The following is a 20,154-nucleotide window of genomic DNA, read 5'->3' on the forward strand; positions in this document are numbered from 1 at the left end:
CATCATCTATCCACCAGTTTACATGCTCATAACAGGATATTTGAATAGTCAAACATGATTTCCCCTTGGTAAAACCATGTAGACTGCTCCTAATAATCCTCTTATCCTTGATGTGCCTAGAGACAGCACCAAGGATAAGTCTTTCCATCACCTTTCCAGGGATGGAAGTGAGGCTACTGGTCTGTAGCTACCTGGGCCCCCCTTCTTGCCCTTTCTGAAGACCAGAGTAACATTTTCTTTCCTCCAGTCCTCTGGCACCTCTCCTGTTTCCCAGGACTTAGCAAAATGACGGGTAGTGGCCTAGCAATGACTTCCACCAGCTCCCTCAGCACCCTCGGGTGCATCCTGTCAGGACCCATGGATTTATGGATGTCCAGGCGGCTTAACTGATCCCTGACCCAGTCCTCATCAACCAAGGCAGACTCACTGTTTATCCTGACTTCCTCTGTGGCTTCAGCCATCTGGGGCTCCTGCAAACAGTCTCTAGAAGTGTAGACAGAGGCAGAGGCTGCATTCAGTAACTCCGCCCTCTTACTATCCTCCGTCACCAGGGCACCCACTTCATTCAACAGAGGGCCTGCATTGCCTCTAACATTATTTTTATCTGCAATGTATCTGAAGAAGCTGTTTCTGTTGTCCTTGAACTCCCTTGGAAGGTTTAATTCCAAAGAGACCTTAGCTTGCCTAGTTTCCACTCTACATGCCCTGACAAGACTTATATTCCTCCCAAAATCACTTTGATATTTGAAGTTCTGTCTTTCAGAGTTGAAAAATTAGGTCTTTGCTTACATTCTTAAATGTCATCTACTTTGACAATAGGTGAGCATGAATTTCTAAACTATGTTCTTCAGAATGAGAGGTGAGGTATTAGATTCATCCTGAAGAAGTACCTGAATTCTCCACAAAGTCTTTCACTAGTGTCAATAAGGATAACTGAATAACCTGCCTGAATTTTTACCCTTGTATTCAAACTTTTTTATTCCTTTCTCTTTAAGAGAACAAAAGATGGTAACTCTTCTGCTTGTTCTGCTACCATTGCTTGAAAGTCAGTACTGCTTTTGAGATTTTCACATGATCTCCATACTAGAAAGCAACATAGGGTTATACTTGTTCTGGAGACAATTTAGTCTACCAAGCTTATCTTACTTTTTTAAAAACTAGAAAAATTATGACCAAAGAAACTGGAAAAACTGTGAAGAGGGAAACCAATTATTTGCAATGAAATAGACCCAGATATTACATGAATCCGTGGCTTTGATTTCAGTATGAATTATTTATCCCCCTTGTCTTTATGCATAGATATGCATAAAACCAGACATATGAATAAAATAGAATGCAAATTTGTTTATTTTCTATTAACATATTTTATCTCTCCAAACTCATTAAAGGCATTATCCTTCAATTTCTTTTATTTACATTGTACATCAGTGCTAATTTTTATCTTCCTTTTCCTTTTCCTTTTCCTTTTCCTTTTCCTTTTCCTTTTCCTTTTCCTTTTCCTTTTCCTTTTCCTTTTCCTTTTCCTTTTCCTTTTCCTTTTCCCTTTCTTTTTCTTCTTCTTTTTCCTTTTCTTCTTCTTTTCCTTTTTCTCTTTCTTTTTCTTTCTATTTTTCTTTCTCTTTTTCTTTCTCTTTTTCTTTTCTTCCTCTCCACTTATTTACCAAAGGCTGGCTGAAAAAGTAACTGTGTTTCTTCATGTACCCAAAAACATGAAAGATAGGCTCTTGTCCTTATGTGGGGGTAGAGTGTCTGAAAGCAGAAAAGCTGTGCAAGAACTTCTCACATTATACTGGTATCAAATCCAATAATTTTGTAAGAATCACCGCTCATTCAAGTGATTTTGACTTTATTTCCAATATTTGTAACACATTAAATCCCTTTAATAATGAGAATACATTACCTTAGTCTAATTTCTGTAAATCCATTAGATCACCTGTTTGCTGATATAATTTTTCAGGGACTTATAAATCAACTTTTTATAACGTCAACTACTTTGGTTATCTTTGCTAAATGATTTTCCATAGCATATACATTGTATCATTGCTTAGCAGGGGATCTTTGGTACATGCTATTCCTGTTATAATTTCTGATGGTTCTTATATTTTGGACCTTAAAATGAACGTAACAGAAGAAAGAAAAGGTAAAATATGGTAGATTCACACCAAGGCCATGCTTACTGCAGTTCTGAGAGAAACAAGGAAGAACTAATCATGAGGGCTGGGTCTAGATGATTTATGAAGTCCTTTCCAACCCAACCCATTCTATGGTTCTATGAATTTAACATGTATTTATGATGCACAAATAAATTACAGACAATTTTGTAGGACCTAATGGGTAAAATTAACACACTGTCTCTCCTTCCTGTGATCTGTCCTAAATATAACACAGCAGTAAATAGAGACATGCAGTGGGGTACCACAAAACTTTGGCATATTGAACCAACAGGAAACTGCGTCAGTAGCTTTCATTATGGTTTCTCTGAATCCTTTCTGGGCATTATACACTTGTCTACACTTTTAACAAAGTGTTTCTTTTTTGCCTTGAGAAGTAGCATCAGATCAACAAACTGAGGGCTGAAAATTTTGCCTATTTATGATATGTCTTGATGCTAGACTTCCACTGCCCTCTTCTGCACCTTAACATTCTGAGTGGAAAATCATTTAATATTAGAGAAGTTTGAGTGGAACTCATCTTTTCAGTTTTCCAAGTAAACACTGGAGGACTGAGTGTTTTGTTGCAGACCAAAACTATGGGCAGATGGTTACACAAATCTCTACTCCTTCCAGTGGTTAAGAAAACGAATATTGGTAAGAGCAAGATGTCTCTGTGCATGTAGCACAGCAGATGTCTGCTCCTCTTGCTCCCTCACCAACAGCTGTTCACAAAGAGGTCCTGATGAAGCACTGAAGTGATGGCAGAGCTGATTTCCATGTATACCTGCCTTCAGACAAAATTAAGAACATAACATAGGTTCCAAATATACCAAATACACTAATAATATAACTATGCTATTTTTAAAATTTTAAATTGTGTGAGCATTGCCTTTTTATTTTTATAGAAAATGGCCTTAAGTAAGGAGGTTAATAAGATTGGAATAAATGTAGAGTATCATATTTCATATGCATATGAAATATACACTTGCTTTTAGTGTTTACTTTTTATTTTTGACAAATACATTTGTTTGTTAATGAAATATAGGGGTTTTCAGCTAAAGAACATATATCAAATTGTTTATTTAAGGGTTTAATATAATTTTTCCACATTTTTCCTGTGAAAATTGTTATTAAGTTCTATTTCATCTTGCTGTGCTGGATATATTGAATTTTCTTTTTATTTTGTTGATCTCTGTTAGGACTTGAACTCTGATCACTTCTCAAATTCATTGTCGTTTTGGAGGCTTTTTTTCTGGGAATGGAAATGACTGAGGGAAAGGGGGGAAATCAAAGCGACATCACTTACTTTTGCACAGATTTTGGTCATAATTGAGTAAAACCACAACAGTTTGCTTGGTTTCCACTTGAATGTGCAAGTGAGGGGGCCATTAATTTAACAGGTTCCTAGAGCTTAAGGTCAGAGAAGACCTTTAGATCATTTCTGACTTTGTGTATTCAGTACATTAACTTACAGTCCAATAGTCCTATAGCAATCCAAGGGACTCTGATTAGACTGCAGCATTCTTATCTCCAAAAGAATGAGCAGCTGAGTCACAGCAAACTCTGAGTGAGACAAAGGTTCCACAAGTTTCTGGTGAGACACTGCAAGATGATTGTACCTGGCCCAGGATTCAGTAGTTTAAAAATTCCTGTAAAAATCCTACCAAACTGAATAGAACAGCAGTTTCTTTGTTATCCTAGTGGAGGTAGCGGCTTTGAACCCAAGAGAAAGATTCATTAGCCATTCACCCGGAACAGTCACTCTTCTACTGCAGAACAGGGTCCACTCTTCCCAGTCATTCAGCTCCAGGCAAAGGCAGACATGAAAGTATGAAACGTACAAAACCCCAGCATCTTTCTCAAAAATGCAAAGGAAAACAAAGTTAGAATGTTTTGAAGACCTGTGCATTATTGTGGGTAGGTGTGGTAGGTGGGGAGGGGTGAGGGTAAGGATAGAAATAAAAACAGAAAAAAGGACAAAATTAAAAAAGAAAAAACTCCTGACATACAAAGACATGTTGTTTTGTCTTTTGTAACATTTTCTATAATTTCTACAGAGATGTTAATATTAATACAGGCTCTTCTGTTCTGCAGCCCATCAAAAATGAAATGCTGATAATATCTCTCCCACTCCCACAAGAAATCTCCATATCCCAGGCTATTCAATCCTTGCAACTCCATTTATAAAACTGCATATTATTTAGGGCATTTTGTCCAAATTAAAAATGGATGCTACATGATTGTGGAACACCTTTGTCAGATATCTCTTCCATTAGGAAATACATACATGCAGTGGTTAAGGCATTAATCCACCTTCTCTTTTGTAAGCCGAGGAAATACTGAAGCCTCCCACACTAAAGCTTACTTTTGCATGACTTTTGTGATCTTGCTTTGGACTCAGGCTGGATGTCTTTTGATTCCTTTTATTTCATGTGGTGTGGGAGTAGAGCCTCTAATCTCTGAACACCCCTGTATCACCTCATGATGCAGTTGGATGCAACTTTCTGTTAGAGATTGAGTGGCAGCAGCACTAGTCTCAGGTTCAATCTGTGGAAGCCATGATTAAAGATACTGGCATGAGCTCTTTCTCACCATCCAAAACTTTGCACAAATTAAATAAATCAAAGATAAACCAGATAAACTGTTCTTGTCTCTTGAAAAAGAATGGTCTGGCTTAAAAGAAAATTACTTATGAAAGAGCGAGAGGAAAACATCTGTATTGTACCAATCACTTCCTTAAATAGAAAAATCATAGATTGTAAAATCATAAAATGGTTAGGGTTGGAAGGGACCTTAAAGATCATGAAGTTCCAATCCCTCTGCAACACCTCTCCCTAGAGCAGGCTGCTCAAGGCCCCATCCAACCTGGCCTTGAACACTTCCAGGGAGGAGGCAGCCACCACCTCCCTGTGCAACCTGTTCCAGTGTTTCACCACTGTCATAGTGAAGAATTGCTTTCAAATATCCAATCTAAATCTACCCCCTTTCAATTTAAAAGTATTCCTCCTTGACATATCCCTACATGCCCTTCTAAAAAGTCCCTTCCCAGATTCCCTGTAGACCCTCTTCAGGTACTGGAAAGCTTTTATAAGGTCTCCCCTGAGCCTTCTCTTCTCTAGGCTGAACAAGCCCAACTCTTTCAGCCTGTCTTCATAAGAGACGTGCTCCAGCCCTCTAATCATATTTGTGGCCCTCTTCTGGACCCATTCCAACAGTTCCATGTCCTTCTTATATTGGGTACTCCAGAACTGGACACAGTACTCCAGGCAGGGTCTCACAAGAGCGAAGTAGAGAGGTAGAATCATCTCCCTCGACCTGCTGGCCATGCTCCTTTTGATGCAGTCCAGGGTACAATTTAACTTCTAGGCTGTGAGTTCGCATTGTTGGCTCATGTTGAGCTTCTCATCCACCATCACCCCTGAATCCTTCTCTGTAGGGCTGCTCTCTATCACTTCATCTCCCAACCTGTATTGATGAGGATTGCCCCAACCCAGGTGCAGGACCTTGCACTTGTCTGTTGAACCTCATGAGGTTCACTCGGTCCTTCCTCTCCAGCTTGTCCAGGACCCTCTGGATGACATCCAGTCCTTCCAGTGTGTCAACTGCACCACTCAGCCTGGTGTCATCCACAAACCTGCAGAGGGTTTACTCAACTTCATCATCGATGTCACTGATGAAGATATCAAATAATAATGGTCACAGCACTGGTGTCCCCGAGGGACACTGCTTATCATATGTCTCCATCTGGACTTTGAGCCATAGACAATTACTCTCTGCGTGAGACCATCTAACCAATTCCTTATCCATTGAACAGTCCACTCATCAAACCCGTATCTCTCCAGTTTAGAGAGAAGGATGTTGTGTGGGACTGTGTCAATGGCTTTACAGAACTCCAGATACATGACATCCATTGTTTTTCCTCTGTTGACTGATGCAGTCATGACATCAGAGAAAGCCACTAAGTTGGTCAGGCAGGACCTGCCCCTGGTGAAGCCATGCTGGCTGTCATGAATCACCTCCCAGTCTTCCATGTGCCTTGGCATAGCTTCTATGAGGATCTGTTCCATGATCTTCCCAGACACAGAGGTGAGGTTGACAGGTCGGTAGTTCCCTGCGTTGTCCTTTTTATCCTTTTTAAAAATGGGTATAACATTGCCCTTCTTCCAGTCACCAGGGACTTCCTCTAGCTGCCATGACATTTCATATATGATGGAGAGTTGTTTTGCAACAACATCAGCCCATTCCCTCAGGACTCTGGGATGCATCTCATCAGGTCTCATGTACTTATGTATGTTCAGGTTCTTCAGGAGGTCATGAACCTGATCTTCCCCTACAGTGGGAGGGGCTATACCTCCTTGTGCCCCCTCTTGCTTCCCACTGACCCAGGAGGAGCAATGAGAGATGTTGCTGGTGAAGACCAAGGCAAAGAAATTGTTGAGCAGATACCTCAGCCTTCTTCTCATCTATTAATACGAGTTCTTTATTTTCATTCGTCAGGCTGGGAATGCCCTGTTAAAGTCTTGCACAAACTACATTAACAAACGTTAACTAGCACAAATACAGTGCTAGTTGAGATCAAACAAGATCAGTCAGGTCAACTGTCTGGTTATCCATTCTGTCTTTAGTGCATGATGAATATAAGAATAAACGAAACATAGTATCGGTTCCCTAGGATATCTTCTTCCTATCTCCAACAACAGGCAGCTCACAGTCTGCCAGAGTGCTAACAGCATGGATGACCACCTTTCAGTACTTGAGTCTGTGCCAGGGCTGTATTTCATCTGAGTGTTTAGACAGGGAGTTTAATTTCTCCCTGTCCTCTTAACAGATGACAGCAAAGGACATCTACTTTTCTGTGTTTCTCTTCCCTTGGATTCTTCCTGGGAAGGCCCACTCTCTACTTTAAGCCTTTACAACTGTCTTGTCATATTGCTGGAACAATTACCCAGTATTTGTCACTGATCCACATGATAATTCTATTATTAGTCTGCAGTGCATATTCTTGAAGTATAGGGGGAATTTGAAATAGGAATGATGATAATATAGCCAGTGGCAGTGAAGCCAGAAGTAGTTTTAAATGCAGATTGGATTCAGTGATAATAGTGTTAGGGATATGATCACACTGAAGGTATATACTGTCTTAATTAATATTTTTATTTTTATTGGAAATAGTTACATCACCTTGGTAGTCTCCACAAGGACAGAAGTTAATGAAGCTATCTGACCACTTTGGATGCATTTGAATTTACCAAATAGGAACTGCAAATTGTTACAAGGGATGCAATAACAAAGTTCCTTAGTCTCTGGGAGTAGAGAAGAAATAGAAAGGGGTGAGATGTGTGGTATTGTGAGCAAAACATCTGAAAAACAAACTTATTCTTTTCTGGCTGATTTTATGAATCATTCATGCATGCATAATTACAACATTTTGTGGCCTTGAAAGCACTTCTGAGTGTCTTTTTCTCAAATGAGATCTTAGCAACAACTTAAGCCTGCCACATATAATGGATTGCATGCACAATTTTGCTGAAAGCTTAATACTTCTCTATTCGATCTAATCTACTTTTAAGGCACCTATCTATTCACCCTATTTTTAAGTTGCGTGATCACTCTAGAGAAAGATGTATATAAGACATTGGTCATATTATGAATGTAACAAAAGGTGGGAGCTAGTCTAGGGAAGTGATATAATATGCTTATTTTAAGGGTGTGACAGGTCATTGTTCCTTATAGTATCCCATCCTAGAAGAACAGGACGAGGTTTTGTCTTCCACTCCTGCTGTGCCCAGTAAGTGGCTACAGAGTGACATGCACTTCTGAGCAGCACAAGTGCAGGTCTTGCATCTTGGCTATGTTGTGTGATATGAAACAGGGATGCTATAGCACCGGGGTTACTAGGTAAGTCAGAATTCAGTATGTAGGGTGATTGAGCCAAAAGAGACTCATAATTGGGATGAAAATCATAACTCCTTCTCCCTGTGGAAATCTTTAGTGTAAGGAGAAACAGGTACATGATCCGAAGAAAAGCAGTAGTCAGGGTAGATTGCATTAAAAATCATTACATAGTTTGTCATTAAACGGAATTATTGTCACTGGAAGAGGCTGAAGACTAAGATGAAATCACTCTGAGATATCAGGAAAAAATAATTCATATTGGATCAGTTTCTTCTGTGTTATCAGCCTGTGGTAAAGTATATGTGTGAACATGAAAATTCCTTAGTGCTTTAATGAATTTATTGTAAAAAGTGAAATTACTGAGTCACAGTAGCCACATTCTGGTGATTTTCCTGTGTCTTCTTGTGTCCCTGACAATGAAAGCTTTCAGGGAACAACTTTCTTATGGGTGTTTCTCAACTGCTTCAAGATTATTCTCTAGCCTGGTCGTGACACCACAGTTCCTTTCAGACACAGTGTAGTTAGAGGATCATTGGTAAACTGAATAGTGCATTGTGTATCCTCCCACCCATTCTCCATATTTTAGCCATCAATAGCTTTTACTTTTCAGGCCATAACATGAGAGTAATTGCCTCTCTGATGCACAGGTATCCAAAGAGTCAAAAAAGGTGGTAAAATAAATGAAAGCCAATTGTATTGTGATTGCACTTGTACTATACATAAACTGCAATTTCAAGAAAGGGAAATTCACATCTACTCATTTCAAACATTCTGAACGTATCATAAATGCTACTTAACTTCAGCTAGAAGTACAAGAGGGCTTGTAGGTGACTCATCTTCTTTTATGGCAGAAACTTCTCAAAGAACACAATCCATTGCAAAAACAAGTCATAAAACCCTTCCTTTATATATATTATACACAAGCAACACCATCACTGTATATTACTGCATAAATATACTTTCTGTATTTAATGGCTCCTTTGGGCATGTCCTTTGCTTCCTAGCTGCTTGGATTAAGGACTCTCTGAGGTTTTAGCTCCTGTCTGTGTTAGTTTAAAACAGACTATTAGTTTCCACTTTTAGCAAGCAGCTATCTGCATAAATCATGGCTAACAATTGCAGTGGGTAGCTGCATCTGTGCATGGAGTCAGGACAGGTGTTTGCATGTGTAAGCCTCAGAATAGTTCAAGTAGAAGAGTCCTTGTATGCACATTCAACTGTTGGAACTCAAAGTTGGGACATGAATATAGAGCTAGTTTTTACTAATTTTTGCTGCTGCTGCTAAGAGATACCTTTTTCCAAAGACTTTGTAATGTCAGTGAACTCCTAAATCCTGGAGAAGAAACAAACCTTTTATATTAAATAGAATATGTGGAACTAATCTGTTTAAAGTGCTTTAAAACTTATTATTTAAACATGAACATCTCCTTTACATTGCAGATACTGTAATTTTTCAAGGAATTAAAGTATTTTAAACAAAATTTCTTTTGCAAACAAAATACCCAGAAGATTTAAATAAATACAGTCAAAGGACCTTCTTATCCTCCAAGAACAAAAGGACTCACATTGTCCACAGTTGTTCTGAATGGGTCATTTATTTTTTAGGGTGAGGAAATTCTAAGTCTAACTGTATGGCTGCTCAGACCTTTGTGCAAGTTTGTGGTAAATGTTGAACCCCAGCCTCCAGCCACAGTCCTCTAAAACCCTTGTCAGCACAAGGTAAGGAAACCTCAGCAGTGTTAAATAAGACTGTGAAAACTACCATGTGAAGCAGCTGGAGAGAACAGAGTGTGTATAATGAAAATTAATCAGTCAGCAAAGAAACCCAAAGGAGGTTAGAAAAGCAACAAAATTTCTTAATAACTTTGACAGTTGTGCTGCTTTGGGTTTGTAGAGTTCATTTGCTTTTTAAAGTACAAAAAAATCTTGAAAAGGGAAAGGAAGGGGAATATTCACAATTTTCCATCCAAATATGTATTATGACTTCTTTGTGATCCACAAAACTGTGAATTTAAAAAATACTTTCTCCTGATCCACATTCAATCAGCATGCACAAACAATTGCACTGCCTGTGTTCTGATTTGATAACAAAGTTCTATTTAATTTTGTATCTGATGAAAACCATGGAAAGATATAAATATTTTGCTAATAATAATAAAAAATAACAGTCATTGGTGACTTTTGGAATTCTCTTACTACTGGCTAGGAAATTTTCATAAGAATTATCTGTTTGTCCATCTGTCTGTCTACCTTTATTTTTCAATTTGGGATTGAGTACTCCTGATTTATCTACAGTCATATTGCATATATGTGGAAGGAGGACTTTTGCACACACACAGAATCCAAGAACATTTGATATAACTCAAATGTTTATTCCTCCAACTCATGGTTTTGGGGGTTCCTCATGGCACCCTCAAAACAGACCAAATGGGCACTTTGTCATAGGGCCCGCCTGCATATGTGGGAATTTTCTGTACCACCGTCTGTGAAAATGAGGGCTGAAACAACCACAGCTTCATACTGATCATCTTCTTACATATTCTGGTGTATCGTGAGCCGGGGCTCAAGGAGAAAATTGCACTGGTTGAATTGAGGGATTTACTTACTGCACTAATCAAACGCGACATGTGCCTTATACACATTATTGATGTTATTGTTGTTAGTATTATTGGTTTTGTTAGCCAAGACATGTGAACTACATCTCAGTTACTTATAGTTCTATAGGTCCTGACAAATAAGATAGCAATAAATGATTAGCCTGCAAAATGTATGACTTTGATTCTGATGTATGTCAGTAAGGTCAAATGTAGCTTGCCTATTCTGTAAAAAAATACTATTGATTTTAAGTAAGGTATGTAACATGAAAAATATATGAATTTCAATAGATTAATGGGGCAGTATAAAAGTCCAAAAATAAACACTGACTTGTTCCTTGGTACCACTCAAAGTTAATTTCAGGCTGTATATGATGACATAAATAGGCCTACAGAAAGTGTTGAAGATACGCTAATGTAGAACATTGAAAATGAGAAATTGCTGAAGAAGTATTTGGTGGTGGAGATAGAAAATATTTACTATAAAGGATTTACAAAGTTAGTATTGGCAAAGTATTATCAAAAATAAGAAATCACCTTCAAAAACAAATGGTTCCCCCTCCTTGGACATCAGCCAATGACCAGGGCAAGAATGGACTCCTCAGAAGAATTATACCTGCTGTTGTCACAGTGTTTATTATATACATTATTACAAAATGTTCCTTTGTAATGTAACAATTTCCTGAAATATTTCCTGTAATTACAGTTTGTGTTAGAGAAGTTTATCTTATAAAGCCAAAAGATAAGGACTATTTCATCTAAATGAAACATTTTATGAATGGTGGAGGTTTTAATCTTATCTTCTTCTTCCAAGTGCTGTTGGAATTCCATTGCCAAAGTGAAGGGGCCTCACTTCCGTCTTTCCTTACCTTCCAAACTCAAGCTACATATGAACTCCCCATTTTAACTCAGTAGTAAAATAAGTTTCTGCTTATGCAGCTCTTTTAGTTTTAAGGTCTCCAGTACCGGCAAAATTTCTCTGCAGTAAATGCAAACCACCTTTACAGAAGGAAAAGTTAGTGAAAAGGTAGATGCTAAGGAAGCAGACAGGCAGTGGACTACAATGATGTTTTGAAAGCTCATATTTACATTTTCATATGTATGGGCATTCATATATCCCTTAGGCTCATAATTTAATCAAACTTCCACTTGTATTCTCTTGGAGTGATGAATACTTGGGGAAATTAACTGGAAAGCTATCAAGGGAATTCCGTGATTTTTGATGCATTACTAAGCATCCTAAGCAGTTATGGATAGGAAGTAAATGCCTTGTGTCTTGTCCATGCTTTGTTCTACCTAAGTCTGAGGTTCTCACTGGATGGTCTTACATTTTAATGGGAAGAATGTGACAGTTCACTAAAAAATTGGGAATTCATATATCCTGATGTCCTGGGGTTGGTGAGGATACAGTTAATTTTCTTTATCGGAGCTGGTGCGGCACTATTTTTGGGAGTTAGGATGAGAGCAGTGCTGATAACACACTGATGTTTTAGTTGTTGCCAAGCAGTCAAGGACATTTCAGCTTCTCATACTGCCCTAACTAACAAGAAGGTGCAGGGGCACCCTGCCTGGGAAGATGACCTCAACAGAAGCATGTATGTATTTGCTGTTTCCGTATTGTGATAGAAGGTATGATTGATATTGTTGTTATGATAGATCCTTTCCTGATTTTTTTCCAGACTGAATCTCTCATCTGCTAGTTTGTAGAAATCTGTCTTGGAGCATCTTGCTGGCAGCAGGAGTCACCATATATATATGTAGTCCATGCAGGTGCTAAGGGAATGATCTCTTCCTTGAAGATCCTTGATAACATAAAGGTTTGTATGTTGATGATCCATCCGTTGTGATGTTCACAACAGGGCTGTTTAGTGGTTAGTTAAAACGTCTTTTCATTAGTTATCTGGTCTGCATTTTGAGACTTGCTTGTGGAAATAACTCATAAGGCTAAAGGTGATCTAGTGACTCTGGTTGTACCACAGAGAACTCAATAAAACTAAAAAACAATGCAATAATAGAATAGAAATATAAAATGCATATTAAAGGAATTTGGAAAAATTCATTCCAAAAGTAACCATAATCCATATATTCTTGTAGAGTGTAGTGAGGAACTACTGGGGATCCAGGAGTACTATACCACTGATTTTTAGTCTGATATATTTATTTTACATGTATATCCAAGAAAATATGTGGTATGTACTACTATCCATTAATATTGTTTCATTTAAAATGAAGGACTTAGGTTATTTATTGCACACACATCGCCAACAAGACCAGTTTAGATCCTTATGCATTGGGAAATGAAAAATTTATTAGACAATTTTACTTGACTGGTCAACACAGTATCGTGACTGATGACAGACCAAGTACTGAAAATTATTTTTAAAATTCATGCTATTGTAGAACTAAAGATTACTCTGTTTATGCATATCTTATGGTTAAAGATGTCTAAAATGAGTGGGAAATATAATTTAAATAATCTCATGCTTGAAAATAACAACATGTGAAGAAGTAAATCAATTACTCCTTTATAGAACTTCATACTGGTTATAAAAGAATTAATTTCTTGTTCATTTTCTACCAACAGTCAGAAAGAAAAATGGTAATTTTGCGATGCTGCCTGCTGTCAAGGCAAGAGCTCCTGAGGGCCAGATTTTATGTTTTTGCCCAGATTGATCAAATAGCTTGGTACACAGTTGCTGCATGCTTGATGAGAGAGGGAGAAAGGTTTCCCCCCCGGCTAGCCATAAAATAGAGGTATGTTTATTTAGAAGCATCTGCTAATGCAATGACCACAGCACTGCCAAATATAGAAAAGACTGGGAGAGAATCTGAGACTAAGAACACTGAAATGTGTCTTAGGGATTTCTCTGAAGTATTCCACATGGATGTCATGCAATTCACTCCAGTGCTTCCTTTTCTTGCCTTTCCTAACATCTGAATCTTACCTTTCTTGCTGTGATTCAAGCTCATTGCATGTTTCCGTGTCCACTGTGGACCTGGAGAGAACTGCACAGCAAAACAACTTCAGATTTCTCAACGTTTCCTTACATAATAAATTTTACAACACTCATGAGCATTCTGACTGTCTTATAGACCGTATCTAGTTCGTGGTCTATAAGCCTCTCATTTTGCAGTTCCTCACCAAGGCAACATATGACCAATGCAGAAAGATAGGAATTATGGCTTCTTCGTATTCTGTTTGTTCTGCAGTTCTTTGCAGAGAGTTGCATCTGTTGCTGAAGGATTTCTATGTCAGTTACTCTCTATAGTTTTGGAATGGAAGCATCATAACTGAGGATGACTTCATCTCACTTTAGTTTTGCCATTTGATCTTCTTTCTCTAACTTTTCCCTATTGAGGCCACATCTGGCCCCAGTACTGGGTCCAGTTCTGGGCTCCCAGTTCAAGAAAGATAAGGAACTATTGGAGACAGTCCAACGGTGGGCTAAAGAGATGATGAAGGTACTGGAGCATCTCTCATATGAGGAAAGATTGAGAGAGCTGGGTCTGTTTAGCCTAGAGAAGACTGAGAGAGGATCTTACCAGTGCTTATTAATATCTAAAGGAGAGTGTCAAAAGGGTGGGTACAGATTCTTTTCAGTGGTGCCCAGCAACAGGACAAGGTGTGATGGGAACAAACTAAAACACAGGAAATTCCTTCTTTAAGGGTGCCAGAACACTGGCACAGGTTGCCCAGAGAGTTTGTGGAGTCTCCTTCTCTGGAGATATTCAAATTCTGCGTGGATGTGATCCTGTGCAACCTGCTCTAGGTGATCCTGCTTTAGCAGAGGTGTTGGATTATATGATCTCCAGAGGGCCCTTCTAACCCCAACTATTCTGTGATTCTGTCATGTGCAAAAAGAATTGTCTTATCTGTAACCCAAGCTAGTTGCCTAAAACCTTGTTTTGTCATTCTAAATAAAGCTTTTGACTAAGAGAAAGCATATCAAAACTGTTTCTTCGTAACCACATCCCAACCAAGCTGAAATTTGGCTAAACTACTCAAGGGCTAGTTGTTCTACTGAAATGGTACTTTTGCAGCAACATTTATCATTATTTTGATAATAATGCATGGCTGGCAGCCTGTCATTAGTCTGTGAAGAGCCAGTTGGAGCCAATAGCAATTTAACATGCTTATTAATGACTTGAAAGATGGGATAGAAAGCACTCACAGCAAATTTGTAGATGGTACAAAATTAAGGGAGTAGTCAATAAGAGGAAGGTCAGAGCTACTAGAGAAATGGTCTGATTGAAGCCTCATGAAGTTCAACAAAGTGAAATGCCAAATCCTGCCTTTTGGAAACAAAAATCTCATGCACTGGTACAGGCTGACTCACTGGAATCTAGCCTTACAAAAATGGACTTGTGGGTCCTGGTGCACAAAAAAGGTGAAACATATAGTAACAGTGCAGTCAGCAGGTTGAAGGAAATAATTGTTCCTCTCTGAACAGCACTTGTTGGAATGCATCTGGAGCACAGTATCTGCACATCTCAGAGGATTTTGTTTCCTCAGGAAGCGGTAGATTGTTAAGAGGCAGAATGGCCCATGCTGCAGATTTTGGTAGAACATGCAGATCAAAACCTGTTGTTGCATACCATGAAAGTTATTGCTAGTGTGATGACTAATTTACATCTTGTTCATTTCCTACTTTTATTTCTTTCTCAAAATGTACAAAATCTCATTTCTCAACAGTTATGGACATAGATTAGGAGTTAATATTTCATTTGAATACCCATTCATAGTGCAGAAAGATTATCATGTTGTAAATATATTGTATGCATTTTTATGTAATAAATACTTACTGAGTTGGATTGTTGTCTTATTCTGGATTTTGTGTTACTGGTTTTAAAATTTACATGTTGTCAATTCAACTCAGTAGTTCTCACAGGACAATTATTTTGAGACAGTTCTCATACTTAAAACTTGTAGGAGGGTTAAACATTTCTCTGTACTGTTTCATTTTCTTGAATTTCCTGAATTCAGAATTTTTAGTTATATTTTGCAGAGGAAGACATGTCAGATCATTATCCAGTCATTGTTGTAGCTCTTGGCATTACTGTATAGTCATTTTTGCCTTGTCTTCTTTCAGTATGATATTGATGAGAAAACCTAATTGTGTTGTGAAATTCCACATGCAAGTTATTCAGAGATTAGTGTGGTTGGAAAGAAGACACTTGCAAATGTAGTGATTGATACACATGAACAAGGCAGCTGTTTTACATCTTTCTGAATGAAACATTTATAGGAATTTGCTTTTTGCCAGAATGCTCCTATAAACCATCCATCCTGTTAAGTACATTCAGGATCCAGCTCTACTCATTAACATAGGTCTACCATAAGATTCAGCAGGAGTGTAACTCAGTTCTACCTTGGTATTTATGAATCCAAACCACACTGAAATCATAGGCCCCAACAAAGGTCTTGTGAACAGAGCCAGTTTTGAGCTGGTTAATGGTGCTGGGAAATCTGAGGGAATTTTAGGTTCTATCCATAAATGTTGGCATTTTCCATGAAAATCTTTAATCAAGACTAGTCAATTTGCTTGGTGAAAGAGAAGAAATGCCTCACTTCCAACTATACTTGTAGTAAATCAATCAGCAGAGAAACTTATTGGAACTAAAATATATTCCAGCTGCCTGTTATATTTTGGCTGGCCACACAGCACTAACGAGGACAAAAAAGTTTGATTCAGAAATAATCATTGAGCACAAACATAGAAAATAATTTCTACTATGGGCTGGGATTTGCAGGTTATGCATTCTACATTTTCTGGATATGGAGATGCTATTCAATGGGTCAGATGAATTGCATTCTGAAAATGTCTAGATCTGCTCACCTCAAAAAACTCATGGATACCCTGCAGCTCTGGTGCAGATGTTTTCCTTGTAGATAAATGAGATTAAGAGTATAGGAACATAGGGCAGTGACATACTGGATCAGAATAAAAGCCTGTTTAGGCTCCACCCTATCTGCAACAATAACTAGTAAAATATGCAAGAAGCATAGAGCGTATATATTCTGATACTATAATATACAGTATGCTTCCCCCCTCTACATGAGGATGAAAGAATGTGAACATGGAATAGATATATAGAGATACTTCCCCTAAATTATCTTCTATCATTCGGTTAACAGTGGTCTTGCAATTTATTCAGCGATAAGTCCTTTGCATTTCCAAGTCTTCGATGGATTTTTCTGCTGTGAATTTTTCTAAGTCTATTAAACCTATGTAAAATTTTAGCATTTTGAAGTGAAAGAAATCCTCCCATAGTTGACCATTACACATACACTGGATTATGTTAAATGTCAAGATTTTTCCCACTATATTTTCTCTGTGTTTTAATGAAATATATCAATTCCCATTTTTGGAACTTGGTTCTTACTGTGATTAGACAAAAGGATACCTGTTTGTGTTTCGCAGCTTAAAAATACATGGCCCTCAGGCAAAGTCAGAGTAAAGGGACAATAGTTGTAGAAGTCATTATAGAGGACAAACTCTACGTGCTCCTGAATTAAAAAGTCTAGCACTGAGAAAGAAAATTGTGCATTTGTATAGTGTAGCAAACAAATTTTGCAGATGGTTCTAACTTCAGGAGACGCATCTAGACAAATAAGGCATGGGTCAAATTTTTCCCTATTTTATTCAATTTCTTCATGTCATGAAAGATTGCAAATGAATAACTGATGTCATTAGAAAAAACACGTTATTGACTCTTACTTGAATTTCCATTTGGAACATCTAGAATATTTTACAAAACTTTTGACCTAGTAAGTAAATTCTTTAATATTTTATAATTTATTGCCATCCTGTTAAGAATGATGGAAAGCTAACATTTTAATCGTTATGTACTATAAAATCATTTGACAATGCAGTGAGTTTCGTTCCTCTATGTACCCATTTTTGCTATGTTAGATTTAATGTTCTTTGCATTATCTTGTATGGTGCTATGGTTTAGACCTTGAATGTTGTGTTGATAACACAACATTTTAGTTATTGCTGAGTAGTGCTTATACAGCACCAAATTCCTTTCCACTTCTTACACCACCGTACCAGTGAGTGAGTCGAGGATGCACGAGACGTTGAGAAGGTATACAGCTGGAAACAGAACTGACCAAATTGGTATTCCATACCATGTGACATTGTGCTCAGCAATAAAAGCTGGAGGAAAGAAGGAGGAAGATGTTCAGGGTTATGGCATTTGGTTTCCCAAGTAACTTTTGTTTACTGATGATGGAGCCTTGCTTTCCTGGAAATGGCTAAACATCTCACTGCTGATGGGAAGTGGTGAATGAATTCCTAATTATCTTTTTTTTTTTTTTTTTGCATGCACATCTTTGCTTTACCTATTAAACTGTCTTTAACTCAGCCCACAAGTTTGCTCATTTTTGCCCTTGCAATTCTCTCCCCCATCTCACCAGGGGGGAGCAAGTGAGCAGCTGTGTGACTGAGCTGTCTACTAGGACTAACATACAGCACTCTATCAGCTGTTATAGATTCCCTGTATTTGGAAAATACTGGTATGGATAGGGCTAAAGGCTTGCTATGACTGCCAGGTAAAACTGCTCTGCCATTTTTGCTTATTAAAGGTCTTGTGAAGCATGTAGTTTGGGTCAAAAACTAAAAGAAAATATTTTCTCTTCAGATTGTGGAGCACATACTTGGCACATTGTTAAATTGATTTAATCCCAGATATATAGACATCCTTCCCTAAATCTCTAACAAATCACCTGAAGACACCTATCTCTCTTCATTGTGTATGCACACCTAAATGTGGAGGCTGAATTTAGATAAAAATCAAATCCTTTAATTAGGGTGTGGGGATGTCCTTAAAAGCAATTTCTATTCCTTCAGCCTCTGACCAGCAAAGTAGGAAAAAAAAATCTGTACTGAATAAAGTGCTGTTGCATATACAGAGGGTACTCTGTATTTTAACTTGCTCATATTTATCTCTGCTTCTTATGCATTGTAGAGGTTTGTAAAATAAATCTTAAAAAAAGATTAATATCCCCTAAACCCCACAGTTGGCTAGCTTTCCATTTTTCTCTATTTTTTTCATTCACAAAAATGATAAACAAAGAAATTATTTGCTGCAACAGAAATTTCTGACTGTATAGATAAGAATTTGTGGAGGTTTGGACTGTAACATTTTTGTGAAACTGTGATTGAGAAGTTACTTATCAGACTGTAAATCAGATGCAGTAGGGTAACCCTACATGCTGAAGATGTTCCTGGGATAGTCTAAGTGGTAACTGGAGGTGAAGATTTTCCATCACAGGAGGAATAATAGGCAGTATATCGAGTTTTAAATTTGTGTTAGAATTTACAGTCCTTTGAAATAAATGGAAAATAACCTGTTGGCTACGTTAGTGACTTCACAGAAGCATTTTGATCATAGCATAACCACAGAAAAAAAGGTTTTCCACATGTGGTTAACATCAGGATTGCTGTTTTAGGTCAGTGATGACGACTGTTTTACCAATCTTGTCATAGCTCATCTTTGCCCAAACAAGAAAGTAACCAAAAGTAAGGAAAACTTCACTTCAGACATTGACACTGGCATTTCCTAAATATTAATAATACTTTCTCCTCCCCCCCCGACTCATTATAAGAAGGAAAATTTATCTTCATTCCACAGCCCAAGAAGTGCTTTAAAATACATTTATACTATAATTGTCTAAGAAAATAAAACGGATTTGTGAACAATGTCATATAAACTAAGAAAGACAAGTCATCCAAAGCCATAAATGTATAAGATATGAAGTAGCATTATTTAATAGAAGTTAGATAATATTAATATAACTTTAAAAATATTTTTGATACTTTATTATGTTCTGTCTAACTCTATTCTGTCAATGAGAATTAAGACTTCAATAAGTAAAGATATCTCCATATTCAACTAGTAGAGGCATAAAAGAAACTCTTTTATTCCCAATGAACACTGCATTGTAATACACTGTAAAATATATATATAATATTTCTTAATGTATATCATGTACATCTCTCAGCATTTTCTTCCCATGTATTTGGATCAACAAAGCTGCTAATCAAGAAAAGTAAGTCACCTAGGTAAGCAGGATCCTAGCAGGAACATAAACACAGTTGCCAGATTTCTGCCCGTGAGTGCAAGATTCCTCTGTTCTACCCTTAAGGCAGAAATGCTCTGACAACTCAAAGAAAAGAGATCAAAGAGCTCTAAAATTCCCTGAGTCTAGCAAAGACCAGAGTTAGACACATGGCCAAATGCTGTCCAAAGACACTTGAGTGGACTTTTCAGGACTTCGGTCAACATCTCTGTGAAGGACTGTGATGAGCCTTCAGGGTCACTTGAGTAGCATTTACATCATGGAATACAGTAAACCAAGACATTAAATTAGACCTTGGATATCTTTTCAGTTATTCTGCATGTGACTGATGTGATTTTTGATGTTGAGGCTACTGCACATATTATGTATGAAAAGTAAGCCAGATAATCAGAGAGTCTGAAATCTTTATTCCTGAAGATTACCTAGT

Source organism: Gallinula chloropus (assembly GCF_964237585.1).
Source record: "Gallinula chloropus genome assembly, chromosome: 2".
Lineage (NCBI taxonomy): Eukaryota > Metazoa > Chordata > Aves > Gruiformes > Rallidae > Gallinula > Gallinula chloropus.